This window comes from Echiichthys vipera, assembly GCF_963691815.1.
Source record: "Echiichthys vipera genome assembly, chromosome: 2".
Taxonomy (NCBI): Eukaryota; Metazoa; Chordata; class Actinopteri; order Perciformes; family Trachinidae; genus Echiichthys; species Echiichthys vipera.
Window position 1 is genome coordinate 11,141,360 of NC_139827.1, and position 14,547 is coordinate 11,155,906.

Consider the following 14,547-nt stretch of genomic DNA (forward strand, 5'->3'; position numbering starts at 1 on the left):
GGCTAGATTGTTTATTAGCAACTAATTCCTCAGACAGCTATCAAGTCTCTATTGCAGAAAATCAAATCCAAAATCAAAAACAATCACAAAAACAGCTGTAATAAAAAACAAGTTTTTGTCTTTAATGCAAAATACGTAGATCAGACATAACATAACGCTATTGTGACAACACTAACTGGCAGACAGATGTAACATCAGTCCTGACAACAATTATTTAGTAGCTTGAATATAAAAACGAAAATAAATTGAAACTAATTTAATACAATGACAATTAAAGAAAGATTTAGAAAAAATAGTAGGGATTTTAAAAAAGCAAATAAAAAAGGAAAAGAAAGCAAAAGGGAATCTAGTCTACAATGAAAAATCACTTAATTAAAAACTCATATTCAGATAAATATCTCATTCATTTTTATAGCTTTCCGGATCATTTGAGCACACTTGAACCTATTTACTGCAGCTGTGTATTGTAACTTCTTATGAAACACCTTCTTAATTCCCAAACATTCACCAGAAAAAGTCCTTCAATTCTGAGCAGTAATAGTTTCTTCCTCATTAAAATCTGCTGTCATAAACAAAAGTGCAATAAACCACAGGGCCTAAAGAACCAATGAACAACCATTGTAGCTGCTGTTAAATCTCCTCACACCCACACCACACTAAGAGGCTATTATAGGATTAGACAGGCCAAGTAAGTTCATGTAACATCAATCACACTGTACTGGATGAACCCCCATTTTTAAAGAAGTTGACTAAATAGCACAAATTCATTCAGTTCTTATATAGGAAAGGATATATAGGATAGCACAGGAAACTAACTGTAATGCTCTGCTTTTAAAGGAAAAGTTAACCTCAGACATTACTGATTTTTAACAGCAAAAAACAGATTTACATTATTATTATTACATTTACATACAACTCTTTCTTACCTGTCCTGATGACGAGCTATGGAGAGCGTAATGAAATGCAGCAGCACCACAAAGACTCTTTGGCTTATTTCAATCATTTTCTTCCACCGGAGTTTCTATTATAACCCTCAAAGTTCATATTAACTACATCGAGCGTCTTAAAACCTTCTCTCCGTCAAACGAGACACTCGTTTTGTGATGTATGTGTCCTTGAAAGGCAATTGCAGAGGTGTCTTCCCATGCCAAAGCGCACTTAAGTGTGAGGGTTTTTTTTCAAGAGTGGAGGGTTGTATGTAATTGTAGGCTGCAGGTTTGACAGCTCACCTGTGTGCAAAAGTAGAGAGAGGGACAGACAAAGAGAGGCAGAGAGAAAAACAAAAAGAGGAAGACCGAGAAAGAATGGAGGGAATGCAAAGAACGGAATATACAGTGTATATATATACATACACTGGAGATCAAAGGAGAACAAAGTATTAAAACTTGATTTATTCTGAAAAACTGTTATTTTTTATTGTTCAGAATTTGATAGAATATCCGCTGTGGCTATTCCACTGCTGTACTAGCATGTTTTTTTAAATAACCAAGGCAAACCTCGTGGAGAATCTCCAGAAAATCTTTGGCAACAAAGTAATGTCTAAGAAACCCACTACAGTTACTAAACTGTGGAAGAGACTGCAAGAAGAAGGCTCACTGCTATTTTTCATAAAATAAAGGTTTTTGTTGAAGTGCCTTAATTATTAAAAAAGAAATGCTAGTACAGGCTACCAGATTTCCTTCTTTACTCCGAACAACATTTCGACAGTAATGAATAAATGGATTATACACAAATTACAGTGCATTACTTTTCCTAATTACATGAACAAACAGTGAATGAGGACGGCCTGAAGCCAACATGGACAAAAAGCCCTTAAAGTGCTGGGCAAAATATAAACTCTGTAGGCCAGTGAAAACAAAACTTAATCTGCTGATGAGGACGGTTTGATTAATATATGTATTATTATATTCTTATCATCTTTACTCATTTGTCTTTGTTAGTTTGGTTGTAAAGGCTATATTTTAACATTATACTCTGACTATGTGATTTTAAATAAATAATGACCTTTCTCCTTTGTCTTGTTTGCTTATATTAAAACTTACGGCAAAAAATGATACATTATTATTCATTAAAACTGTAAGACGGACAGAGATGAGGACTAAGTGTTTTCCAGAGGTCAGCACTACGATCTCAGGGTCGGAAATAACTGCTGGCAGCCTCAGAGAAGGCCTTTGAAGCCTTAACTGTTAGCAGCACTGATCAGAGTGCAATCCGGTGTATTAAGCTCAAAGGCTGATTCCCTGTCTGGACGCCTGGTGGTCCGCTCACTATGCAAAATCGCAAGTGCACACACACACACACACACACACACACACACACACACACACACACACACACACACAAGCACACACACACACAAGCACGCACGCACGCACGCACGCACGCACGCACGCACGCATACACACACGCATGCACGCACACACACGCACGCACGCACGCACGCACGCACGCACGCACGCACGCACGCACGCACGCACGCATGTACATCTTGCCTTAACATTACATCTGTCTGTGGAATGAACATCAGCTGTTAAACAAGTCGTGTGTTAACCTCCCCACAGCTTCACCGAGGGTCCAGAATAAACTGATTATACCTATCTGCACCAGGGCCAACATTATCCTGCTTGTTTAGTCAGATTACAGCAAACCAGGCTTTTCTGTTCTCAATCAACACCTCAATTTGTCTAGTAACAAATGGTACATATTTGCAGGTTCCTCCAATCCGATTTAGCTAATTATGAGATTAGTGTGGGTAGGTGGCCCCAGGGTGCCACCGCTGCAGAGGAGACCGTATAGCGTGGAGGTGCTCAAACTGCAAACCACACAGTTTTAAGATTGAAACAATCATACTTGTAGAGGAATGTGATTGTATGAGGTGCTGGATGGCAGAAAAGAAGGTGCAGTTATGGGTGACTGAAAATTGAAAATTGGTGTGTGTAAAAGTTATGTCTCAGTTCATTTTCAATCTCTCTCTGTACACACAGGCCCCCACAGAACCCTCCATGTTGGATGGTTTTTGTCAAATGTGTCACCACCACACATCAGCAAGTGAGGTGGAAAGAAACCATAAAACGGCTGTGCACGGTCTGCCTTGAATTAGTGCCAAACCTCATTCCATATCTGTCATAAACGATACAATTAAACTTAATCCTGCCTGCCAAAGAGAAGAGGAGTGAGGGAAACGGAGAAAAAAAGAAAGTGGTCGTCAACAGTAAAACAGAATGATAAACGTTGTCAGTGCTAGCGCAGTGTGTGGCAAGTGCAGGAGTTGATCAGAGAGTCGTGCTAAGCTCGCCTCCATCTGCCAGCATGGACTTGGTGGGAGCGGATCAAGACTACAAGTGTGTGTCTGCGCCAAATCTGCAGCTCCTCCTCCTCCTCCTCTTTTGACCACATTAGAGGTGTAACATATTGGTGGTCTTTGATTCCTCAACTTCAAAAGAGATGCCCCACAAAGAGATCAGATGTCATTTATGTAAAGCCTCTTCCCCACCCCCACCTGCTCAAAAGATATAACACATCAGTCATAAATGATGAAGTTGGAGTGAGTCCCCCTCATGTGAAAATAAGATTTCTGGAGCAATGTTGGTGGTCAATCACACATGCCATAGACAGCCCTTCTGCTCTTATTAAATTGTACTTTTTGATATATAATAGTGACACGAGAGTATATTTCATGACAATTCAGATGCATTTTCTTTTGCCAACAGAGATGAAAGGACCACCAGTGCACTATAAAGTCAAATTAAACTTAATTCAATAATTGCTGGCTATAATTTTGGAGTTAAATACTACCACTAATGGCTTAATTTGGGTTTAATTGTCAAAGGTCTGCTTGAGGTTTCAAAACTGTATTTTTTTTTTATCTTTTGGGATTTTAGGTTTTGTCACACCTGGAGGACTTGCCAAGAAAAATAACGAAATGTAGGAATTAATTACAGATGATATTCAGAAAAGGATAAAATATGAATAGCAAGAATATAAGAAGTTACTTAAACATGCAGTTGGACGATTTGTTTCCTCTCCAACTGGAATAAAATCAAATAAAATGGGAATATACTGCACACATGCGTCTATTTTACTCAGAACACGAGTCAGGAAGTATTAAGGAAGACTTTTCTGGCGTCTAACATGGAGAGCATGTTTCAAATGAGAAGCAGCACAATAACGTTGGAAGTCTTTCCTTTTCAAAAGGAATCATGGCCTGCACTTCAGTGGCATGCTTTAGAAACAAGAAAATCACAGACAACAAAAGTAATAAATAAAACATCTTTGAAAAAGTAAAGCCTGAGTGATCAGATAAGTTCTGTTACTCTTTGTGTTCTTGTAAATATGACCTGTCTAATATCTTTTTAACAATATCTTAGAAAGGAAAATTAAAGAACAAAAGAATTTGAACAACTTTTTTAAGTCAAAGTTTAACTCAGAGGAAAGGCGAGCATGCACTTCTGATTTTCACGACTTAGACTGGTAACGATCAATTTTTACCAGGATGATTTAATTTTTCTACAAACAAAAATTTGGTATGATCAGATAATTTGAAGGACAATCACTTACTACTTATCAAGCTTTAGCTTAAACTTTTAAGTTAATAGAAGTGAACACCATAACCTAAGGCCTGACTAAAAGATAACACTGGAGTTTGACATAAACATCGTCTTCAATGTGTTGTATTCAAATTGCACCAGATCATTCCTTTGGCTGCTACTGTGCACTACCAGTACCAGTGAGAATGAACATCCCACTCTGCAACTTTCTGTCACTTTCAGTTATCTGGGCTAACAGAGCCAAAACAATGCCACATCATATAAAAATGTGGGCAGCTGCTTCCTGCAGGAGCTGCCCGGCTGACAGAATAACTGGTAGAGAAAGTTTTATGTGACTCCTAGTAAAAAGTATACAGTATACTGTATTTTTAATGGTTTGCATGATAAGCACACTGCTCTATATTCATGCATTCATATGCATAGTTTCAAGTGCACATAAAAAAGTTGAAGTACATCTGGTTCTGATACACATGCAAGTTTACAGTATGAATGTATGTATGAGTGTTTATGTAAAACAGATATTGACCTATGTACCCATGAATAGCTTTATTTTCTCTATTTAATGCAGGAAACCCACATTATTCAACACGTTTTAATGTGCTCCCCTTAGATCCCCCAAACAATCAATAATAGCAATAGATAATCGGCTGGTCTTTGGTATATTGTGGATATGAATAACCACTTGCATGGTTGTTTCAATATTTAGGCCTCCCTGCAGGGAAAAAGAAAGGTATGATGTGTGTAAAAGTATGGGCGTATCCTCCCTAGCTGAGCGGAGAGCATCATCACCACTGAGCTCCCCGTTATTTTTGGTTAATGCCATTACGAGGTGACCCCAGGATGATGGACAGTCCGGGGTCAGAGTTCGGAGAGGGTATGCAAAGGAGTCGCCCAGGTGTGAAGGGTTAAAGAGTAAAGGTCAGGGATGAGGTCAGCAGAAGGGACACCTGCGAGGGCCTGATGAGGACAGCAGGGATGGCTGTGGCATGAAGACAATGTGACAGATTTGGGGAGAGAAATAGGGAGGAAGTTTCACTCCATCCATCACTATGATGCTGATTATCTGGGTGCAGGCGCTGCATTTTGTAGTGCTCTCTCTCTCCCGCTTGTGATCTGTCCTTTCATGTGCAGGAACACATACATTTATGTACATTTACACATTTACTCTGGATGACTGAAGGAAACCATTGCCCTCTGTTTGAGTCGACTCCTCTTTCACTTTTTAAATCAGGCTTATGCCAGTGTGGTGAAATGACTTATTATTCCATCATAAGGCTATCTGTTTCAAGAAACTCATGATGTTGGGCTACATGAGGTGTTTGTATCACTTATAACAAGAAAATAGATAAAACCACAGAATCAAATGAAATCAGTCCATTGCCAGATTTTTCTCTTATTTTAAAGAGATTCAATTCAATTTTATTTTATTTACAGTGCCAAATCATAACAAAAGTTAACAAAGTTAGTCAAGACAACACTCTAGGACTTACTGGCGTAATTATATCTTTATATTATTAAGTCCCCTTATTTATTACTAACAAGCGCAGCATTTACTGACCCCACAAATCAACAGATGTAGGGATTTTCTCTGTTTCATATAGTCTGTATAAAAAGAAGTCAACATAGTTACTTTAATGTCACCCACTGGTTTGTGGACTACATTTCTGAAGTCTCAAGTTTGGCATTGTGGCCGTTGCTGTCTTGCGATGCAGGCGTCACAGAACATAGAGCTGTATAAAAAAACAAGTATTATTTCAAAATGATTCAAATAAATGTGTCATTGTACCAGAGGCAGCAGAACAACCTAATGGTGTTTCTACATTGCATGTAAAATTAATGTGTATCCATGATCCTGGAGTTAAAACGATCCAGTTTATCAATTCAGTAGCAGTTAATGTAGCCTATGGTTCCAAACTCTGCTTAACCAACTACATTATTACTGGACAAAACTCAACATGCACACAGTGAAGCAGGCAGCAGCCACGCTGTCTGTGTAGCAGGTAAAAAAAAAAGAGGTGGCAGGTCCGTATCTCATGTACAGAGTTTTGGCCGTTAGTGTGTCTTTAGATCAACTAAATGGTGAACCAGACATTTTTAGGCAACCAATTAACTTTCATGAACTAAAGATACACTGTGAAAGGATTCTAACCCCACAACACCGTGATAACAACTTGTCAATCACAAGCTGGCCACAACCTAAAGTATACCCTTATTCCTAATGGGACCATCATTGACTAAATGAACATCATGCTGTATTAAAGAACATTATAAAAACGTTTACTGTGGTAATACAATACATCGAGTGAAAAGTAGAGTCGTTTTCTAATAGATCTCTATCCAATCAGACTTATTTTTGCGAACAGTGGAGTCGCCACTGCTGACCATTAGAAATAATGCAGGTTGAAGTAACTTACGCATTGGCTTCACTTTTCAGGCCCAGAAGCTGCTGCTTGGCTGTATAAATTGTAAGGCTTGATGATTAATGGATGATTGAAGTTTAAATAGACAGAATGTAAAATAGCCCCACCATCACAGTTAAACACAAGAATGGAGCCTGCTATTACTATTGAATTGATTGACAGGTCATGTGTGATGCAGACACAGCCTTGGTAATTAATGTTTGTTTGTTTAAATCCATAATGTTTGTCAACACATGGCACAAATACAACACAGGCATGTATTTCATATATTTGAGAGCAGGCTGATTTTTAATTTCAAAGTCACAGTCTCTGCAATTATATATAAACATACGAACTATTTATAATGTCAAAAAATTGCATTGCAATTGACTTAGCCTTTAATGCCTTCTTTCTTTCTTTCTTTCTTTCTTTCTTTCTTTCCTTCCTTCCTTCCATTTTCCCTTCCTTACTAGTCTGTTTGTGTAGCAACCTCTTCCTGTCACCACTTTGCTATGCTTGTTAGGCTATAGTTAACTGCAAGTACACAGTGTACAGAGAGGCATTGCAGCCATTAGACACAGAGCTTTGGAGAGATTAGGATGCACACAGTACACCACCACCAACACAGGCTGTCTCTGTACCAAACAAGGCTTAGGGTTTTGGCAATGGCAAGGCAGCACACCAGAGCATCGCCAAAGTAAATGATACACCATATGTGTTTCTACCTTATGTGGCACAGATGAGAATGAATGGGCAATATTTTCTGAGAAGTACGGAGCAATATGTTTTATTCAGTCCAATATATTCGGAGAAAAAGGGCACGCTTACTCTGTAATCCTCCATTTTTGCAATAACAGTAACTAGATTTATTTATGATTCATTTTGTAGAGTGCACTCTGACGCAGGAGTTGGAGTTATGGGTGTGCATTTGTGTGATTGTATGTGGGTTTGACTGAGAGGATACGCATTGTTGCAATTTGTTGGGACAGCAGAGCCATAAACAATCAGGCTCTTTAAGTTTACCAAGCCTTCCTTTGACTTTATTGTTCCACTGTAACTGTTGATTCATTATACAATTAATGAGAAGATTTTACGTTTATTTTTACTCATTAAAAATGCATTTCTTAATTCAAACCTTAAAGGAATAGTTCAACATTTTTGGGAAATTAAATGATTTCCTTCCTTCATTCAGGTTGTTGCTTGGCAGTTTCCTCACGTACATTAATAATGTAGCCAGAGTGAAGAGTTGATGAGCTTGTCCAAAGAGTCTACAGCCATTCTAGCAGCCTGTAGCATAGACTATATAAAGATGGACAGCGCTCCTCCACTTCCACGCAGTAGTGATCGGGTCTGATCAAAGTCCCCACATACACACACCCAACCAATTGCAAGGTAATTGCAGCTGCACAGCATCAAATCACTGATTAAAACCAAACTTGTCAGAAATATGAACACTTGAACAAACATCATCGCAATGAAAACTAGCTTAAATTACATTTTTTATTTTTTTTAAAAGGAGAAATTAAAAGATCAACAAAGATATTGAATTCATCCTGAGGACAACATGAATGTCTGAACTGAACAAAAACAAGTGGTGCAAAGACATTTCGATATCTTTCAAAAACACAAATGGTCACTTTTACTTTTCTGTTAGTAACCAGGCTAAATAAATTAGATTTAGAGGTATTGATAGTTATATATTTTAGTTAGTTGATAGTTATATATTTCGGAAAGAACAAGGCCTTATGCTAAGCTAGGCTGATTGGCTGATCGTATTAACTCTCCGCAAGAATGTGAACAAGAGTATTTCTCAAACTATTTCTTTAAACCAACTCTGTAATTTGATATTTTATGCTCAAGGAATTAACGAAACAAAAAGGACCAAGAGTCACTTTCAGATTCAGGCTGTAGTGGGATGATAGTCCTGGAGAATCTGCATGCAGAGTTTGCACTGGTCTTGATGCATGTGTGTTCCTGCAATATTCTCTGTGTGTGAGGGCATGTGTGTGTATGTGTGTGTGTGTGTGTGTGTGTGTGTGTGTGTGTGTGTGTGTGTGTGTGTGTGTGTGTGTGTGTGTGCTAGCACTTGTGCAAGACCCCAACCACTTTGCTAGTGGTGTGTGATAAACTGTTTGGCCCACACAGCGCAGCAGAACGGGCCCTGCCTGTACAGATAACAAGGCGGCAGGCATCTGGCAGAGTTCACTGGCCTGGACACACAGACACACGGACAGAGGGCTGATGCAAGCTATGGCCCCACTTCAGTCAGAGGAAACCACATCTTTACAAGCACAGAAAAACCAACTACGCTTTACTTTCTTCTCCTTTCGCTGTTCCTTTTTCTCGTAAGGCAGGACAGTTCTGGTAGGAAGTCTGGGTTTGAGGAGCAAATATGTGGCGCAGTCATCAGAAAACTGTTCTGGGCCATTTCTCTTGTAAATGAGAGGTACAGAATTGGATTAGTTTGCTCGGCTGCAGTGGTCAGGTGCCTGTGAATATCAGTGGACATTCAGTGGACCTTTTTTGGCTTTGCTTGGTCTCTTCGGCTGACAGAGACACACACAAACACAAACACATACACACTATTTGACCCCAGTGTCAGCTCTAGTGTTAGCAGTAAGGCTGCAGCGGATGTCTCTCTGTTGACTCGGAGTGATGTAAGCTCGAGATGAGCCCTGCAGATTAAGAGTGAAGGCAAACAAAGGGCCCTGCCAAGATGAGCCACAGTGTATACAGATTAATATAACAATACAGCCACACGAGCGCTGCCGTAAACCATTTGCATAACTCTTTTTAATGTGTTTCGGAAAATTTCCTTGCTTTGCTTTGAGGGGATACCCCCACATGGAAACTTATACCTAGGTGGTCCATTCCAGCCGACATCAGTTGTTTACCTAGCCCGGCTTAGGATCACAGAGAGGGGAAGCAGACAAAGAGCGATGTGTTGTCTTTGACAGCCACACGCACATTCATATGCATATGCACGCACACACACATGCACGCACACACACACACATATCTCACACTACAGGATATATGAAAAGCCTCACATGCACTATAAGTACCTTCAGGCTACTGTACATACTCATGATTTTCTGTGACAAACTGTTTGTTACATTGTTCTCCTCAATTAGGAAAGACACCAAACGTGAACAGGAATACTAATTGTCTCAAACCGGGGAGCTGCGATTGTATGTTTCATGATTTCATGTTGTCAGAAACTCGAGTGCTTTGCAGCTGGCAAAGATAAAAAGGTTCAGGTTAGGATGATTTATACACAGAGCAAGACTACATGCTAAGTAAAAGATGAGCAGATTTTGACAGGAAAGAAAAGAACAACAACAAAAATAGGTGAAAAACAGATGATGCTGATCGAGCGACAACTCGTCAATCTAATCCAAAATATGAAGAAGCCTATCTTTGAGTTCACTGTCTTTGGTGGAGCTTTGTATCATTAGTGTCTAATAAGAGTTTGGTCAATGTTTAGCATTTGTCATAAGTACCTAAATTACCTACAATACAACAACCCTTGACTGCTCAATCAAATAGTCAGGTGTGTTATGCTAATAGCGGCTAATGTAGCCTTGAGCCGCTAGCCACAAGCGGTAATGAGGAAGGGGCTGCAGAGGTCTACAGTATCTTACACTCAGTGCAAAGAGGCGCACAACGCAGCACAACTCTCATTGCTAGTTTCCCAGTCTTCACTAGAGCTACGATCAGGCCCAAAAAAATGCATACATGCTCTACATGAACCCATATAGTTTCAACTGATAATAAAGACAAAAAAATAAATAAGACAAACAAACAATAAGACAAAACAGTTGTTCCAATGGCCAGAAGGGTTCAACTCCACTGATTGCAAAAAGAAGTCTTGTACAGTACACATATTGTCTCATGAGTTTAAGTGCTCCATCACTGATTTTAATTCTTATTTACTACATCATGATATTCATTTTGGAAATGATGCTCCCATTTAGAGTAAAATAGATGATAGTGCAGGGCATGGCTGACAAGTCACTACCATGGTGATTTAGTTGAACCTGTTTTCCAAATAGGTGAGGTGTTAGGGTTAGGGTTGATGGGACCTGCTACCTTTCACCAGAATTAGTTGGATGTTTCCTGTGAGCGTGTCAGGAATCCCTCATCACATCACATCAACACAGATTATTAGATGTATTCACTCTTTCACCACCACCTGTGTCTAGACTCCACCGGGGATATTGCTGCACAACTCATAGCATGTAAATCCCCATAAAATGATGACATCATTGACAAAGATGGCTCTCAGAGCTGTATGTCTTCAACTTTTTCAATTGTGCTCATTAAATCAAAACTTTTTAAACCCTTCTTTCAGTTAGCCTCTCTTGACAAAAAATAGATTTTCATAAATATATAAATACACAAAATAAATAGAAAAGGACTGTTGGGATGAGGCTTGGGCATTCAGAAACACACTACATGCATACTTACACAACCAAAACTGATGTTTGTAGTGTTGTGTGTTATAATTTATCATGGTTACATTAAAGGTCTTCTGCAGTACAAGACATCCCACTCACCTCATTTTTTAACCACCACTCTTCACCCCCGTCAGTCTTACCTGTCTCCCAACACTCAGTGCTTCTCTCAGCCCTCTGTGGGGGTTTAGCATGTGTTAACATGACAGATTGAGCCCCAGTGGGAACCTTAATTGCATCATTTCATGGATGCGAGTCAGTGCTGTGGTCCGGGAGAGTAAACAACTCTGAATCCAGGAGCTGAGAGAGAGGGGGGGGGGGGGGGGGGGGGGGGGGAGAAGGAAAGGTCCGAGGGGGAGTGATGGAATGAAGTACCATCAGGAGAGGAGATAAACATAAGCATTGATTTTAGAGGTATAAAAAAAGAAAAGAGGAAGTGCTTCAGGATGGGAAATTGATGTAGATAACTGCGATATTGAGATGAACTAATGAAGTGTGAAATATGAGATAGTGGAGGTGTGAAGAGTCCGCAAAAAATCTCTTAGCTAATAACAACAACAAAAAGCAACAGCCTTGCATAAAACCACCCAAACCTCCTCCAAGGTGGTCGTCGAGCAAGGTTTGTTTTGTTATGTGATAAGCCCAGAGTTAAGTGAGGCAGAAAGAAAAGGCAGCAGCAGCAGCAGCAGCAGCAGCAGGCTGGTAGGGAAGTGTGTCTTCATTAGTAAGTGATCAGGGCTAGGGAATATGAGATTTCAGCTGCCTTACTCGTGTGTTTCAGCAGTAGTACCCTCTGAGTCAGCCAAGAGTAAACACATGAGGTCACAGAATACACTACGCAATTAGGGGTGTGACAAAACCAGATATACAACCGGGGGATTGACATGCACACACATGTACACAGGCAAGTACAGACTCACTGAAACAACCACCACACATGTTTACACAGCCCAGATCCAATATTCTCACATGAATCAATATGTTCGAACAAAGAGGGGCCACGATTGTATTCAAAATCACAGGAGACCACTGCCAATGTGGACAAACACAGATGTTAATGCACAACATTAATCAACGTCACTCCCCAGGATCCTTCCAGACAAGACATCATGACTTCATCTGTTAATACGTGACATCAAACTCAGCCAAATGTACAACATGCTGCTGTACATTTAACAGTGATTTTGTGGTATGGTGGTGAAGTGGTAACGTACAGTTAGATCACAGTGGAAACAGTTATTCATGGTGCAGGGAGAGACAAACGAGACATGAAGCGATGTCACATTAATGGTGAATATTGGGAGACTTTTCCAGAAAAGTGTCAAGGGTGGACATGGGTGGTATCAGAAAAACCTAGTCACTGGAGTGGCCTTGATAAAGGAGCTGTGCCAGACATCAGAGGAAAAAAAGTTTTTTTTTTGTTAAGCTAGTAAAAGAAAAAAAACCTTATAACATGGTGGTCTGCATTTAAAATAATTCAGTTCAACCAGCTTTATTAAAGGGACTAGCCGTTTCTTGGACAAAATGATTTATAGCATATAATATTTATAAAACTTTGAAAAAGGCTATTAAGCAATTAGCTCATTAAAACCCATATTTCACACCAAGTCCAGACTTTTCAAGTTTCCATGTATGGCTGGGTAGCATTATATATCTTTTTTCCACTGCGTAAGACACATTACTGTACCCGTAGTGTTATGTTTTACCTTCACGAGCACACTGATGTTTGTACTTATAAACTTCACAGTCAAAAGGGCACCTACATATTCACTTAATGCTTATTTTTAGAGAATGCTGTTATACTTACAGTCCTCTCCTGCACAAATAGAGCTACACCTGGATAGGACTACCATGAAAAAAGGTGCTACTAAAACATAACCATTTACTTTCACTCATACTGACCAGCTGTCCCTCTGTTAGCATCTTCTCAGATATTCCTAAAACATGTCTTTTCTGGACACCTTGAAACAAACCAATATTAGCTGACCTAAAAGAACAATCATAACTCACCCAGTTCAACCAAATTCCCAAAGAACACTCAATATTTCTCTCATAGATGGGTTAGATGGCCAAGGTGACTTGTTTTGTATCTGGTTATCAACCTCTAGGCTACTTCTTCTGCTCAGTTTAATGACAGATTACAGACAGTCGTAGCTTATAGTGCCAACTTCTGATGAAACTACGCTGTAGCGTAGTTTATTTGCTCTAAAACAAGTTGATGGATATGCACCTAATTCGCATTTCATTTTTTGCGACGTGTAAAAAATTCCCCCTCTAACTCTAAGTATCGGCTCTACATTATGCATCCATTATTAATCGTAGTAGTTTAAGATTGACCTGTATGCATAGATTAAACAGTCTTTATATACAGTCTTTAATAATAATAATAATAATAATATAATTATCTATATAATAGTTTGCATGGGATTGATTGGCCTCAACAGTTTCAGCTGTAATTATTCTGCACCACAGTGTACACCCAGATAACTCTCTGTGGGTATCCAGTTGTTTCTTAGGTGATTTTTATGACTCGGGGCACAAGTAAATACTGTACAGCATAATGAATTGCTCACTTTCGTCTGGATGAGCAGAAAAAGAACAACCTGTCCTTTTAATCACGGGGCTATTGTTTTTCCTGACTCCTCCTATTACCCTATAAGTATTGCTTGTGCCGGCTCTTTCACTCATGTATACAATATTATAGCATGCACTTCCAGCCATCTCAGTCCTACAAATATTTGGTATACAGGCTCCTCATGTTTATTCAAAGTACTGGGTTACACTGTTTGGGAAAGATAGCCAGACAAGGGCCCTTCGGAAAGGAAAAAGAAAACTATTCCAAATGAAAAGTAATGATTCATGCCACAGATAGTGTATAAACTCAAATATAAGCTGGACCTCGCAGCACTATTGGACAGTTCCACTTTATGCAATTTTGATTGGATCTGAACAGTGCATAGACAACTGAGTATTGCATTACTCTAAATATGGCAGTGTGTGCACTTGTGTGCATGTGTAAGGGAGACCAGAGTGAGGTGGGTGGTCTCCACTCACTATCATTATACAACACAAAGCCTCATTGGTATTTTGAGAAGGAAATTAATATTACCATCAGCAGTGCGGCTCTTGCGTGTGTGCCTCCAT